This window comes from Megalobrama amblycephala, linkage group LG7 (assembly GCF_018812025.1).
Source record: "Megalobrama amblycephala isolate DHTTF-2021 linkage group LG7, ASM1881202v1, whole genome shotgun sequence".
NCBI lineage: Eukaryota > Metazoa > Chordata > Actinopteri > Cypriniformes > Xenocyprididae > Megalobrama > Megalobrama amblycephala.
Genome location: NC_063050.1, coordinates 52,596,340 through 52,611,057, shown reverse-complemented (window position 1 = coordinate 52,611,057; position 14,718 = coordinate 52,596,340). Strand labels below are relative to the sequence as shown.

Below are 14,718 nucleotides of genomic sequence, written 5' to 3'. Positions count from 1 at the left end.
TCACACTGGGTTTGTCCTAGGGAAGGCGAAGTTGGCTCCACAAGTTGCTCATACAATTCCCAGACTGGAATTAGGAGCTGCGGTTCTAGCTGCAGAGTTAGCAGAGATAATCATAAATGAGCTGGACTTCTCTTTAAATGCTGTGGAGTTTTACACGGATAGCAGAGTTGTCCTGGGATACATATATAACCAGACAAGACGCTTCTACATATACGTAGCCAACAGAGTGCAACGTATCCACAAAGTGTCAAGCCCAACACAATGGCACTATGTCTCTACAAAGCATAACCCCGCAGACCATGCCACCCGCTCTGTTTCAGCAGCACTGTTGAGCACAACTACCTGGCTTACAGGACCCACCTTCCTGTTGCAAGTGCATCAGAATCTGCCACTGGAGGAGGAATTCGACCTCATCAGGCCAGAGTTGGATGTGGAGGTTCGTCCTCTTGTTACTACCCTATCTACTGATGATTCTCATCTTGAATGTCAACGATTCGAGCGATTCTCTTCTTGGAGATCATTAGTCAGAGCCATAGCTTCTCTCATACATGTCGCTCAGACTTACAAGCCATTTGATGATACAGAAAGAACCTGCAGATCATGGCATTATTGTGCTAAGCCTCGTACAGCGAAAGAGTTGCTACACGCAGAGGAAGTCATAATCAAGAGTGTGCAGAGGAGAGCTTACCAAGAAGAGCTTGCCTGCATTACCAAAGGAAATGACATTCCCAGGTACAGTGCTCTGAGAAAACTGAACCCTTACATAGATAGCAGAGGCCTTCTCAGGATAGGAGGTCGGCTGAAGAATGCAATTCTGGATCTCAAAGAGAAGTTTCCTTTGATCATTCCAGGATGCAGTCATGCTGCAAAACTACTGGTGGAGCATTACCATGATCGAGTCAAGCATCAGGGTCATGTGTTCACTGAATCCGCTATCCGCAATGCAGGGTATTGGATCGTCGGAGTCAAGAAGCTTATCAACAGCATTCTACACAAGTGTGTCATGTGTAACAAGCTTCGTGGGAAGGTAACTGAGCAGAAGATGGCGGACTTACCCATCGATCATCTGCGCACTGAACCCCCTTTCACCTATGTTGGGTGTAATGACTGAGGCAAATCAGACACAATTATTGGTTAGTTAACCAATAGTTTTAAGCTCACTCTGGAGTCTGTCCCCATCCCCCGGGAAGTTTTCAGTTACAAGTTTATTGCGCTGAGGAATGTGGTTGCCGCATGGAGAACAGAGTAGAGACACAGAAAATCTGCATCTTCCCTGCATTTTCCACACAGAACACAGACTCTATGGCATTAATGTATAGACAGACTGTGCTATAAATGATTCCTTCTCAGGAAATGGTATCCATTATTACTGATGTTGTATTGTACTCATTGTATTTACATGTTTGATGATTGTTAAATGTTATGACCTGCACGGTAACTTCAATAATGCCATGTTTAGTGTCTATACGTTCGTAGCGGGAAGATTTAAATGTTTGTGTATGCGGTACATCCATACCTGTGCAACACATCAGTATTAAAAGAATATTTAATAGTTCTGATTCAAGAACTCAGCTTGTTAATCTTTCTGGGTTGTAAAAGCCCTGACAGGAGGGGTGTTGCCACCCAGAATTACAACATCTTCATTGGTCCGGTCAACAACTGAGAGGTGTGACTTTGACCAGAGGTTAAAAACCAGCGAACAGTGCCACTCCCTCGCTTCTTCTTCCTTGCTTCTGGACCGAACAAATCTCCTTGCGGCCGGCCTCTCTAGGCCCGGCCGCAAGGCTGGTAGGCCCCTGGCCTACAACACCCAACCATGTGCTCATCACCCAACAGACTGGCAACAACTTCAGATGATAACTTCAAGAGTTATCCTCAACCTGCAGATCCGACGCTCTTCAGCCTAAAGGCATCTTGCAAGTATCGTACATTTTAATGCTAAACAGCGATTTAGTATTGATTTGTAAAGACTTTACCTTTGCTATTGCTAAAAGAAACTGATGAGTCCTTTCCAGATTGCCTTTGACATTTCATGTAGCTCTAGTAACAGCATCTCTTCCGGTTCAACACTATCATTACTCATTCTGACTTGCGTGTGTGTGTGTGTGTGTGTGTGTGTGTGTGTGTGTGTGTGTGTGTGTGTGTGTGTGACCCTTTATGTATGTTATGTTATGTGTTTGTTAGTTTAGTTATGTGTTTGTGAGTTAGTTAATAAAGATTGTGCACAATACACGTTTGGTTCTGACTCCGTCTGCTAATGAATTGCCTCTTAAGTGATAGATCCGGACTACGTGAGTAGTACAGTACAATAAGAAATATTATTTTTCCATAACTTGGAAATTGACATTTCTTAGAATTAATAAACAATCAACACTGAGCGTTCACTGGACGAACAGGTTAACTGATTGTAATGTTAATTTTAATGTAGCTACGTCCAGTTAATCTGATTAACGGATTTGCATATTCATAATTAATCATAATTAATAATCATAATGAGTTATGAATAATTATTAATATTTCCCCTTTGAGTTAATTTTCGCTACATGGGCTTGATGTTTTTGGACCCTGGACAGTAGTCGCGAGACGCACACGAGGAGGACAGGCACAAAGCAAAAGATGGGCTGTTCTTTTCACTTGTATGAGTACTCGTGCCATACACATTGAGCTGATTGATTGCATGGATTCATCCACCTTTATAAATGCCTTGAGAAGGTTTTTTGCTCTGTGAGGGCCTGCAAAACAAATTCGTTCGGACTGTGGGACCAATTTTGTAGGCGCCTGTAAGGAGCTGGAAATTGTGCTAACCGATTCTCAACAGCCTAGTGTGAAGAGGTATCTGGGTGGAGAAGGTTGTTCATGGGTCTTCAATCCACCTCACGCATCCCACATGGGAGGAGCCTGGGAGCGGATGATAGGAGTCTCCAGGCGCATACTGGATTCCATGCTCCAGCAAATCAGTCCTTCCTGCTTGACACATGAAGTGTTGTCTACTCTGATGGCAGAGGTTGTAGGAATTGTCAATTCAAGACCTCTTGTTCCTATTTCTTTAGACCCAGACTCACCTTTCTTGTTGACGCCAGCCATGCTCCTAACTTAAAAGGGTCATTCAGTCCTCTCACCTCCAGGTGACTTCAAGGAAACCGATCTCCACAGACAGCAATGGAGACAGGTACAGCATCTTGCCAACACTTTCTGGAGTAGATGGAGGCGTGAATACCTCACAACGCTTCAAAGCCGAAGCAAATGGCAAAGGGAACAACGAAATCTAAGAGAAGGCGATGTGGTCCTTCTTAAGGATGCTCAAGCCAAGCGCAATGAATGGCCTATGGCTCTTGTAACAAAAATTTTCACCAGCAGTGATGGAAAAGTGAGAACAGTTGAACTAAGAGTTGCAAGGAATGGGACAATCAAGACATTCCTCAGACCTATATCAGAAACTGTTCTTCTCATGCCAACAGAGGACTGATATTTTGTGAGGTTTATATGAACATTCCTTTTATCTCAGTTGGTTATATAGTGGTATCGAAACAATACCAGGCGGGGAGTGTCATGGCATACATTTATTTGTTATTTCTTAGCACCATCTTGTGGCAGTTTGGTGTAACAACAAAGAAAATTGATGACTGTGAGCTGTTTTCTTAGTGGTTGGTTTAGGTCATGTGACTCTTGGGTTAGAGGTTAAGCAGGAAATAACCGCAGTGTTCCAGATTCTTTCCATGCAGTTGGCTCTCTGTTTCCTTTACGTTTTGTGCTTTGGAAAGGCTTTGCCTGTAAGTTGTTACCTTTCTTTTAATATGCGTATATATTTGTAATTAATAAGTTTGAGTTTAAATTGAACTATTCTCTAACGATGGTAATTCGCGAACAACAATAATACTAAGCGAAGTTGAATGCAGCCAGTTGTGCGTTCAGAGAACATTGTAAATGCTGTAAATTCATTCATGTTTATTCGTGAACATTCTGTAACAAGACATTTGTAATCTTTGTATGTTTCAGTTTTACAAAAAAGAGAAAGAAGAGGAAAGAACATAACAGTAAAAACCCTCAACTTTACTCCTGCGTCTGACCTTTTCTGACTCCTGTTAGCTATCTGTCAGTTTCGCGTAGATGAAACACGCATCTGGGACAGAATAACCAGTGAGGTTCATTCTGGTGTTACGCAGCACCTTTTAGCTTCCACAAGAACCAATGAGGTTAATTCTTGTGTTACGCAGCATGTTTGAGCTTCTGCAAGAATGAATGAGGTTCATTCTCGTGTTAAGGAACATGTTTGAGCTTCCACAAGAACCAGTGAGGTTAATTCTCAAGTGTTACACAGCATGTTTGAGCTTCTGCAAGAATGAATGAGGTTCATTCTCGTGTTAAGGAGCATGTTTGAGCTTCCACAAGAACCAGTGAGGTTAATTCTTGTGTTACGCAGCACGTTTGAGATTCCACAAGAACCAATGAGGTTCACTCTCGTGTTACGCAGCACCTTTTAGCTTCCGCACGAACCAGTGAGGTTAATTCTCGTGTTACGCAGCACGTTTGAGATTCCACAAGAACCAATGAGGTTCACTCTCGTGTTACGCAGCACCTTTTAGCTTCCGCACGAACCAGTGAGGTTCATTCTCATGTTACACAGCACGTTTGAGCTTCCGCAAGAATGAATGAGGTTCATTTTCATGTTAAGGAGCACGTTTGAGATTATGCAAGAACCAATGAGGTTCATTCTGGTGTGTTACACAGCACATTTGAGCTTGAGATTTGTTCTCGCACGTCAAGTGTTCGCTTGATCAATGTTTATATGTGAGTAAAAATCTGTTCACCGTATAAAGCAATCAAATCTCTTCAGAAAAGTAATTGACAGAATTTTCATTTTTGGGTAAACTATCCCTTTAATGCAGTCTGGTTGATTCAGTAAATCAAGTGACTTGCATAAAACCATTTTATTTATATTACCAGTTTATTTAGATGTTACCACATAAAGATCATTCTTTGGGCCTCATTAGAATCAAGACTATATGAGAGCGCATCTCCAGCATGTTTACTTCAACAGCTTGCAGTTACAAACCTGCAAAAAACAATTTCAGATGAGCAATGGTCCCCATGCAGAGAACACCCACATAGTGTCACATAACGCAATCGCCGTCCTCAAAGCACCCATCAGGCACCAAAAAACACCCATCAAAGATGCCATTTTCCAACAAAAAGAGGGTTGTTTCCTGACAACCCACGATGGATCAGTGAAGTACCTTGACTGTGACTAACACAGGATCCATTGCACTGAATACTTCAGCTCATCCGAGTCCGGCATAGGAATCTCCCAAGAGAAATCACTTTCTTTTCCATGATACTGCTTCTGATGACAGGCTATGTTCATGACGCCTGGTTGCTCATGTTTCGAACGAATCTTTCATGAACACGTTCCCCACAGCAGGGGAATGTCTGTAATGACATGTTTCTGCTGTGAAAGTTTAGATAAATCCTTTTGAAAGACGTCGCTGACTGATGAGCGCGTGATTAAATCCCGTCCATAATTTATTTGACTGTCAGATGCATTTAATTATGATGGCTCATGAGAGAAAAAAAAGATCTAGAGGTGACTTACCACAATCCACGACATACTTCCAGAGTAACGCTTGCAGACTTTCAGCTTCTCTGCATCTGCTGACTTTCACCCTCTGAAGAAGAAAGTAGTCAACATTTTTGATTTCTCACAATGATCATCTCACTAATAGTTTTCATTTGTTCAGCCAATTTAAATTTGTTTGTTGATGAAATGCAAAATGTCTCATTCAACCAAATAATTATCCTCAAGGCAACACAGGTATCTTGTTTAAAAACAATGATTATTACTAATAATAATAATAATAATAATAATTTTAAGTGTTCAAAAATGTTATATTAAATAATTAAAATAAGATACACAAAGGTTTCATCAATGATAGCAATCAACAAAAAATGACACAAATCATACTGGTAAATGGTAAATAACAATAATTCTATAATAACATAAAATACATAAAAATGTTTACATAAAATACCTAAGAATTAAAAAATATATTTTAACAAAGAAAACAAAAAATATAAAAAAAAAATTAAATAAAATAAAATCTTAAATTACTGTTTAATTCCAAGCATTGGGCAGAATATTTCTATCTGGAAAGTGTCTTTAAAAATGTCATTCATTTTATTTTTTAATCTGTGACTCAAAAAACAAACAAACAAACAAACAAACAAACAAACAAACAAACAAACAAACAAACAAACAAACAAACAAAAAAACAAAAAAAAAAACAAAACAAAAAACAGCAATACTGGATGAAATGTAATTGCTTTTGACAGAGCACTATTCCACAACAGAATATTTTGTTTGATGTGACATAAAACCGAATCGTCTTTGTTGCATTACTCTCAACACTATTTTAAGTCTAATTTCAATAATCAACAAATTATCTCCTAATTTTGTTCACTGAAAGAGTGGCCCTTGGAATTTAAAGCATGTTAATCCACCTCATCATTACACCTAATGTTGTATGGCAGAGTGCTAATGAATATGTTAAAAACAATTTAAATCACACAACATTCTAATTATTATCTTATCACAGTAGTTCAGCATGCACGGCAGTATTTCAGTGAGGTATATATTCCCAGGTTCCGCGCCACCTCTCCTCCAGACGCCTCCCACCCGACGCGCGCACATTGCCGGGCCACGTTGTAACGATGTGAATCTCATTTGCTAACACAAAGTCACACATTATTTCTGAAACATCCTGCCAGATAAAATTCGTATTGAAAACAGAGGCTGCTGTTCATTGTCTCCCCGGTTGCTGAGAGACAGTGGCGGATGCTGCCATATGGCGGGCCCTTCATTTGCATGTTTGCCTCATCAGAGCTTCATCTGAGGCGCACAGAAATCAGAACGAAACTACTATGATCATTGCCTCAGAACAACAATATTCCATCATTACACTAATGGCTTCCGTCGCAGGCCACACAGTGGTTCTGTCATCAAGGGGAAGTCATATTGTTGTTGATATTGCAAGATAATGTTTTTTGCATTATAATTTTGAAATAATCCAAATAAAGTAATAGTGAAAAATAATAATTAGTTTGCCCTCGAAAGTCTCTAACTTTAAAAAAAAAAAAAAAAAAAAGTATTTGAAGCTATAGCACAAAACTGCAGCGGCGGAAGTCTGCAGTAGGCTAAAGTCTCAATTTTAATTGCTTAAATGGGTCATTTCATACACACACACATATATATATATATATATATATATATATATATAGTATACAATATATATATATATATATATGAAATGACCCTTTTTTTTCTCTTTTTTTTTACATGCTGTGGTACTTATAAAACTTGTATGAAAGTGAAATGAGAAACAGTACAAAAAAGGTTAAAATAACAAAATGCAATTTCTGAGATATACATTTATGTCTCAGAGATAGCAGAAAATCCCATGAACAATAACCACAAATCACTGACGTCAATGACCAGCAATCATTCAATCGCTTCAGATGCTGCTAACATAAATCGTGCATGTTGAAAGTTATTTCCGATTTGTCTAACCTACTTTTGGAAACAATTTTGCTTTGTCTTTTGACCTGATTTAGCCTTGCTCTGGTTTTCATGTAAGGCATAACTTGTCAGATCCTTTGGCTTATCTATTGAGTTTGACAGATGTCTTTTGTTAGTTTTATTGGAGATCACAGGTATGCTTCAGCTTTGTCTCTTAAAATTCTACCAAAGAAATCAAAAGAGACACAAATGAGACATGCTCAGATGATTTGGTCTTGGATGAATAAGATGAGCAATGAGAGTTCATATTGATATATCTGATTTATAATTTAAGATTTTAGTAGGGGAAAAAAAAAAAAAAAATGTATTTAAAATATATTTATTTTTATTAAGTATACTAAAAATACATGTACATATTTATGTGCTAAATAAAAATATCCTGCAATTGTACTTTTTGGTATACTAAACTGGTATACTTAAAAGTCTACTAAACTGGAACAACTAATGTTGTACTTAATGCACTTTAATTGTGTGGCAGCAGTGCTGAGGTCCAACTAAAGATATACTGAAGTATATTTGATTGTGCTGAAGTGGAACTATAGCAAGTATACTTTAGGTACACTTTAAATATCTTGCATTTAAAGACTGATATTATACAAAGATTATACAATCCTTATTAATAGTGATATTAAGACACTTTTTAGGCATGATATTAAGAAATGTGCATTGTGAAATAAAAATACTCCAAATAAAGTTTTATTATAATTCTAATATAATAATATCAGTAAGTCTTAACTAATACGTAACTAAATATGTTAATGGATTTGAAGTATGCTTATTATGAGTGTATAAATGAATTTAAAATGTATTTTAAATAGATTTTGGTATAGTTTTATTTATTTGTTTATTTATTTATTGACTAGGTTGCATTGTATCCTAAAAGTTTAGACTATAAAATACAAGTCCAAAGCTAAATTATCATCCTTCACTTGAACAACACACTGTGTTTCCGAATTTTGGTGAATTGGTAAATTATTTATACAATACTTCTAGTGTAAATGTGTGCATTCAGTTCAATGCAACAACTTGCATAATGGTGTTTTACAAACAATTTACAAGGCATTTTTTTCTGCTCATGATTAATGAATAGCACCGAAAGCTAAATCATCATCCTACACCTTACTTTTACTTAAGTCTTGCAACTAGAGTCTACAGAAAAACATATATATGTATATAATTAAAGTAATATATCATTAATGAAAGTAATGTTACTGTTATGTTTTTCACTCACACGTCTCTCTCTTTTGCTTATAACCCATAAATTGATCACTTAAAAGCTATATCACACAAACAACCACTATAAAATGTAATAGTAAAAATTTGGATATCATCAAAATACATTTTTGGCCTTTTCCAAAATGAATGTGCCACATCCCATGAGAGAATAAATAATTTCAACTAGATGAACATTGGACAAGAATGGATAAGATTGTTTTTTTTTTGTTTTTTTTTTCTTTTGCACCTGCAACTAACCTGAGGCAAAAATACAGACACACACAGTCATTCCCCATGCAGTTCAATTAGCAAATAGTAGATTAGTATCGATTCCTGTGTTTTTCACACTATGTGAGAAGTTTTTCCCAGCTCATTAAAAAGTTAGCTGTTCTTACTGAAAATGTAATAGTCAACACATTTCCACCTAATGAAAACAATACCGACACATACTGTATAAGAGGGCATATTGTTTTCTAAAGATTTTGGAGATATTCATAACACGAGCCTTTGTAAATAGTTTGTAAAACACCATTATGCAAGCTGTTGCATTGAACTAAATAGCTTCATGAACAAATTACAAGAATAGCTTCGTGAACAAGAATAGCTTCATGAACAAATTACATAATAAAGGGATAGTTCACCCAAAATGAAAATTATCCCACCCTAATGCCATAGGTGTATATGACTATTTTCTTTCAGACGAGCACAGTCAGAGTTATATTAAAAAAAATTCTGGCTCTTCCAAGCTTTATAATGGAATGGGGCTTAAAATGTTGAAGCCCAAAAAGTGCATCCATCCATCATAGAGTTCACTCTAAATCTTGAATTTATTTATTTATTTATTTATTTATTTATTTTTTTCCTTTTACAAAAACCCATCACTTCGCTTAAGAAGGTCTTTATTAACCCCCCGGAGCCATATGGATTACTTTTATGATGGATGGATGCACATTTTTGGGCTTCAAAATCTTGAGCCCCATTTACTACCATTATAAAATTTGGAAGAGCCAGGATATTTTTTAATATAACTCTAATTGCGTTTGTCTAAAAGAAGACATATACACCTATATGCATATACACCTAGGATGGTTTGAAAGCGAGTAAATCATGGGATTTTTTATTTTTTTTATTTTTGGGTACAATATCCCTTCAAGCAAACAGTCTACTAATACTCTAATCACTGCTAGTTGGCATGTTATAGTTATAGTTAGTAGGATGTCTAAGTGGACAATCAAAATAAAGTGTTACCTGATTTACCAATTCACCCAAATTCAGAAACACTGTAGTATGTTGTTTCAGCAAAGTGTAGGATGATAATTTAGCTTTGGCCTTCTTTTTTAGTGTCTCTTTATTGTCAAGTAGACAGCTAAGGTTAGTATTTTGCAATTTAAATTCGCCCATTCACAAATGTGCCAAACTTTCAGGTCAGATTCTGGACATCATCAGACAACGATGCTCTACAAGGGCACACCATAAAACTTCTTGTAAATATCTCCCCAGCATGTATATTATTTAAATCTTTGTGTATTCAGCCAGTCCTGTGATGACGGTCAGTTTCAAAGAACTAACCAAAGTCAAACAAAAAGCGCTGATGAAATCTGCGCTTAAGGCTCCACAACAATAGTTTGTGACCTCTTCGCATTCAGACTCTTTTGGTTTGATGACATTAAATGACCTTCAAAAAAAAAAAAAAAAAGTCTTGTTTTGTATCCAGGGATCAGAGAATCGTCCCTGCACCAGCATTAACAGATTGTCCTGTATGATTTACTAGAACCCGTGTTCTGCGTTCACCCCGAGGGTAACTTGTTTGAACACAGTCAGACACTCTTTCGGGAAAGCTCACGAGAGCTTCCGTCATGAGTCATTCTATCCTTAGTCATGAGGTCCCATGTGTTAAGAACCACTTAAGTTCATGTGGCCCTGGAGGAGGGAAGATGAAATGGACTTATTTATGGTTTCCTTATTCAAATGCTCTGACTATAGCGGCAAAAGTTCTCCCAAAAATGAAAGTTCTGTCATTTACTCACCCTCATGTCATTCCAAGTGTGTACGACTTTCTTTCCTCTGTGGAAAACAAAACAAAAAGTTTAATAAAATGTCCGCTGGCTCTTTTTCATGTAATGAAAGTGAATTGTATGTCAAGCTCCAAAATAATAAAGATATCATAAATGTATAATCCATAGGACTTGTGTTATATTGCAAGTAACTTGAATATAAATAATATATAGGGATATCAATGTATCATTTTAATTTAGTGTCATTTATAATTATTCTTGATATTATATGTTTCATTTGTTAACATTAGTTAACTACATTAGTTACATTTTATTAATCTTAGTTGAGTTAATTTCAACATTTACTAATACATTTTTAAGATCAAATGTTGTATCTGTTAACATTAGTCAATGCACTGTGAACTAACACAAACATTTTTATTAATAGCATTAACAAATGTTAATAAATGCTGTAAAAATATATTGCTCATTGTTAGTTCATGTTAGTTAATGCACTAATGTTAACAAATGAGACCTTCTTGTAAGGTGTTACTTTATATATTATATCATACAATAATATAAATTGCATATATTATAATGTACAATATTATTAATGCATATAATTTTAAAACAAATGATATATTTCATCAGCAAATATTGATGTGCAATAAATTTGATTAATCAATCAGCATATCATGACACCAATTTGATTAGACTGATTTAATAATTTGACAGCCTTAATATTAATATAAAGTATGATTTTTGATAATGCAATTAATATTTAACTTAGTCGTTCTCATAATTTCCTAGCTTACTACAAGTTGATTTTGTTTAATGGTATACACGTTTTGTTTCATTAAAGTGTTTAGGTATCTTCTAACTCGATTTTCTTTCTTTTTTTTTCTTTTTTTAAATATGTATAACTGTTAATAGAATTTATTCCTGTGATCAAAGCTGAATTTTCAGCATTAGTCTTCAGTGTCACGTGATCCTGCAGAACTCATTCTAACATGCTGATTTGCTGCTTGATAACTATTTCTTATTATTACCAATGCTGAAAACAGCTGTGCTGCTATATATATATATATTAAACTGCTACCTTTTTTAGAATTGTTATTTTGGGAAGAAAAAAACAGTATACTTACCCCAAACTTTTGAGGGGTTATTGTATAACCCAGCTTTTACTATTCAACCATAAGTTAAGTGCTCTTATTTCCCCCACAAATACAATGTATTTGTCCACCAAGACTTGTTTAAGCAAGCACTCATTGTTCAAACCTCTCAGCTGGAACCATCTCCAGAAGAATAAATATTTCAGAGCTACCCCTCTGTTCTTAGCATCCCGTCAGGAGCACACTGGAATTAAAGCCTCTAATTTGTAAGGAGCTTTTCATTTATTAATGCGAAAATAAAGGCAGCACATCCCAGTGTTGGAACATTAATTTGAGGGAGGATTCTTGTTTTCATTATGATTGTGTGCCGATCCAGCGTTACCTTTCTTTTAATTAACTTCTGCACGGACCTCCCACAACTCAGCAGCTGCACTTTAATTATCTCGCACAGCCTTATCGTTCCCGCATAATCTGTGTTAACAGCAAATTTACAGAACCGCGCTCTTGTCCTGCACACAGACGCCGCAATTTACTTCACAAAGTTGGAAGTTTCAGAACTTCCTCTTTTAATGTATTTTATGTTTCAGCAGTGTATAATAATAAACAAAAAGTTACAGCTTTCAAACTAAAAGTTTTTTTTTTTTTTTTTTTTTTTTTTTTTTCTCCAGAATACATTAGCAAATCATATATTTCCTCTGAGCTGTAGACCTACTGCTTTCAAACGGTTCACCGATTACCGGATCTCCATCCGTGGACTGTTTCTCACCTGCTGTTGCAGTGACACTTGGCTCTGTCCTGCTGCTACACTCGCGTCTCGGTGAATTCGATGCCCGTACGGCCTACAAAACATGATATTTCTTGTTCTTACCATGATAAAAAGCAACACTTTTGAACTTTCATATCCCTGACTAGCGCCAGCCGCATTGTCGTCGAGTATTACATCACACCACTAGACCTACTGATGAGAATTGGATCAGTACGTGCACATTTCGATCAAATTTTGCATTAGCAGCTAGGTTTAAAGGAATAGTAGGCGAACCAAAAAACTGTAAGTATATAATCATTTGTCGTTACAAATCCATAACATGTTTTCTCTTTTGAAACCGTACTGTTTTGTTCCTGAATGATATGTGCCGATTTCAAAACACTGCTTCAGAGCTTTACGAATCGAATCAGTGAATCGGAGCTCAGAAGTCATGTGATTTCAGCGGTTTAGCCGTTGAATCACTGATTCGAAACAAAGATTCATAAAGCTCAGAAGCTTCATGAAGCAGTGTTTTGAAATCGGCAGTGTTTGAAAAGTTCGTTATTTTATTATTATTATTATTATTATTATTATTATTATTATTATTATTATTTTTTTTTTTTTTTTTGGTGCAAAAAAAGTATTCTTATCACTTTATAATATTAAGATATAACCATTGAAGTCACATGAACTGTTTTAAAGGTGCCCTAGATTAAAAAATTGAATTTACCTCGGCATAGTTAAATAACAAGAGTTCAGTACATGGAAAAGACATACAGTGAGTCTCAAACTCCATTGTTTCCTCCTTCTTATATAAATCTCATTTGTTTAAAAGACCTCCGAAGAACAGACGAATCTCAACATAACACCGACTGTTACGTAACAGTCGGGGTGTACGCCCCCAATATTTGCATATGCCAGCCCATGTTCCCAACATTATGAAAGGCATTAAACAAGGGCAGAACGTCTGGCTGTGCACAGCTGAATCAACAGACTAGGTAAGCAAGCAAGGACAATAGCAAAAAATGGCAGATGGAGCAAAAATAACTGACATGATTCATGATAACATGATATTTTTAGTGATATTTGTAAATTGTCTTTCTAAATGTTTCGTTAGCATTTGCTAATGTACTGTTAAATGTGGTTAAAGTTACCATCATTTCTTACTGTATTCACGGAGACAAGAGCCGTCGCTATTTTCATTTTTAAACACTTGCAGTCTGTATAATTAATAAACACAACTTCATTCTTTATAAATCTCTCCAACAGTGTAGCATTAGCCGTTAGCCACGGAGCATAGCCTCAAACTCATTCAGAATCAATGTAAACATCAAAATAAACACTGTACTTACGCGATTAGACATGCTGCATGACGAACACTTTGTAAAGATCCATTTTGAGGGTTATATTAGCTGTGTGAACTTTTTTTTTTATGTTGTTTAAGGCAAGCGCGAGCTCTTGGGGTGTGGAGCACAAGATTTAAAGGGCCACACACCCTGAACCGGCTCATTTCTAATTATGCCCCAAAATAGGCAGTTAAAAAAATGAATTTAAAAAAATCTATGGGGTATTTTGAGCTGAAACTTCACAGACACATTCAGGGGACACCTTAGACTTATATTACATCTTTTAAAAAAAAGTAGGGCACCTTTAAATATGCTTTTTTATGGATCTGAAGAGGTACAGTAACATTGCTGGCAATGGAGGCCTCACTTAGCCTTCGAATTTCATCAACAATATCTTAATTTGTGTTCCGAAGATGAACGAAGGTCTTACGGTTGTAGAACGACATGAGGGTGAGTAATAAATTACATTATTTTCATTTTTGGGTGAACTAACCCTTTAATGTTTCGATAACCCCTTCGCAAAGAATCGTTTCGTTCTCGAATGGATCAGTGTTTTAGGCTAGATCAAATCAGTTAAATGAACAAATTAATGACTCATTCTTGTCTCCACCTATGGTGTAACTACATAACCTGCAAAAATATATTTGCTTACATCTTGTGCACTATACAGTATTGCAAAACTTCTAAAGTCGTTAGATTAGCTTTGTGTGAGGAAAATATTCATTTAAATAGTTAT

The 14,718-nt window shown here is 36.2% G+C and overlaps 1 long non-coding RNA gene across 1 annotated transcript; it reads right to left on the bottom strand.

Moving 5' to 3' along the window:
- Window positions 1-4,968: 4,968 nt before the first annotated feature.
- On the bottom strand, window positions 4,969-12,902 carry LOC125271482. The gene is made up of 3 exons (XR_007185641.1): window positions 12,658-12,902; window positions 10,813-10,849; window positions 4,969-5,663 (listed from the first exon to the last, which is right to left on the bottom strand). It is a non-coding gene; the product is annotated as an uncharacterized LOC125271482 (long non-coding RNA).
- Between the last annotated feature and the right edge of the window lie 1,816 nt (window positions 12,903-14,718).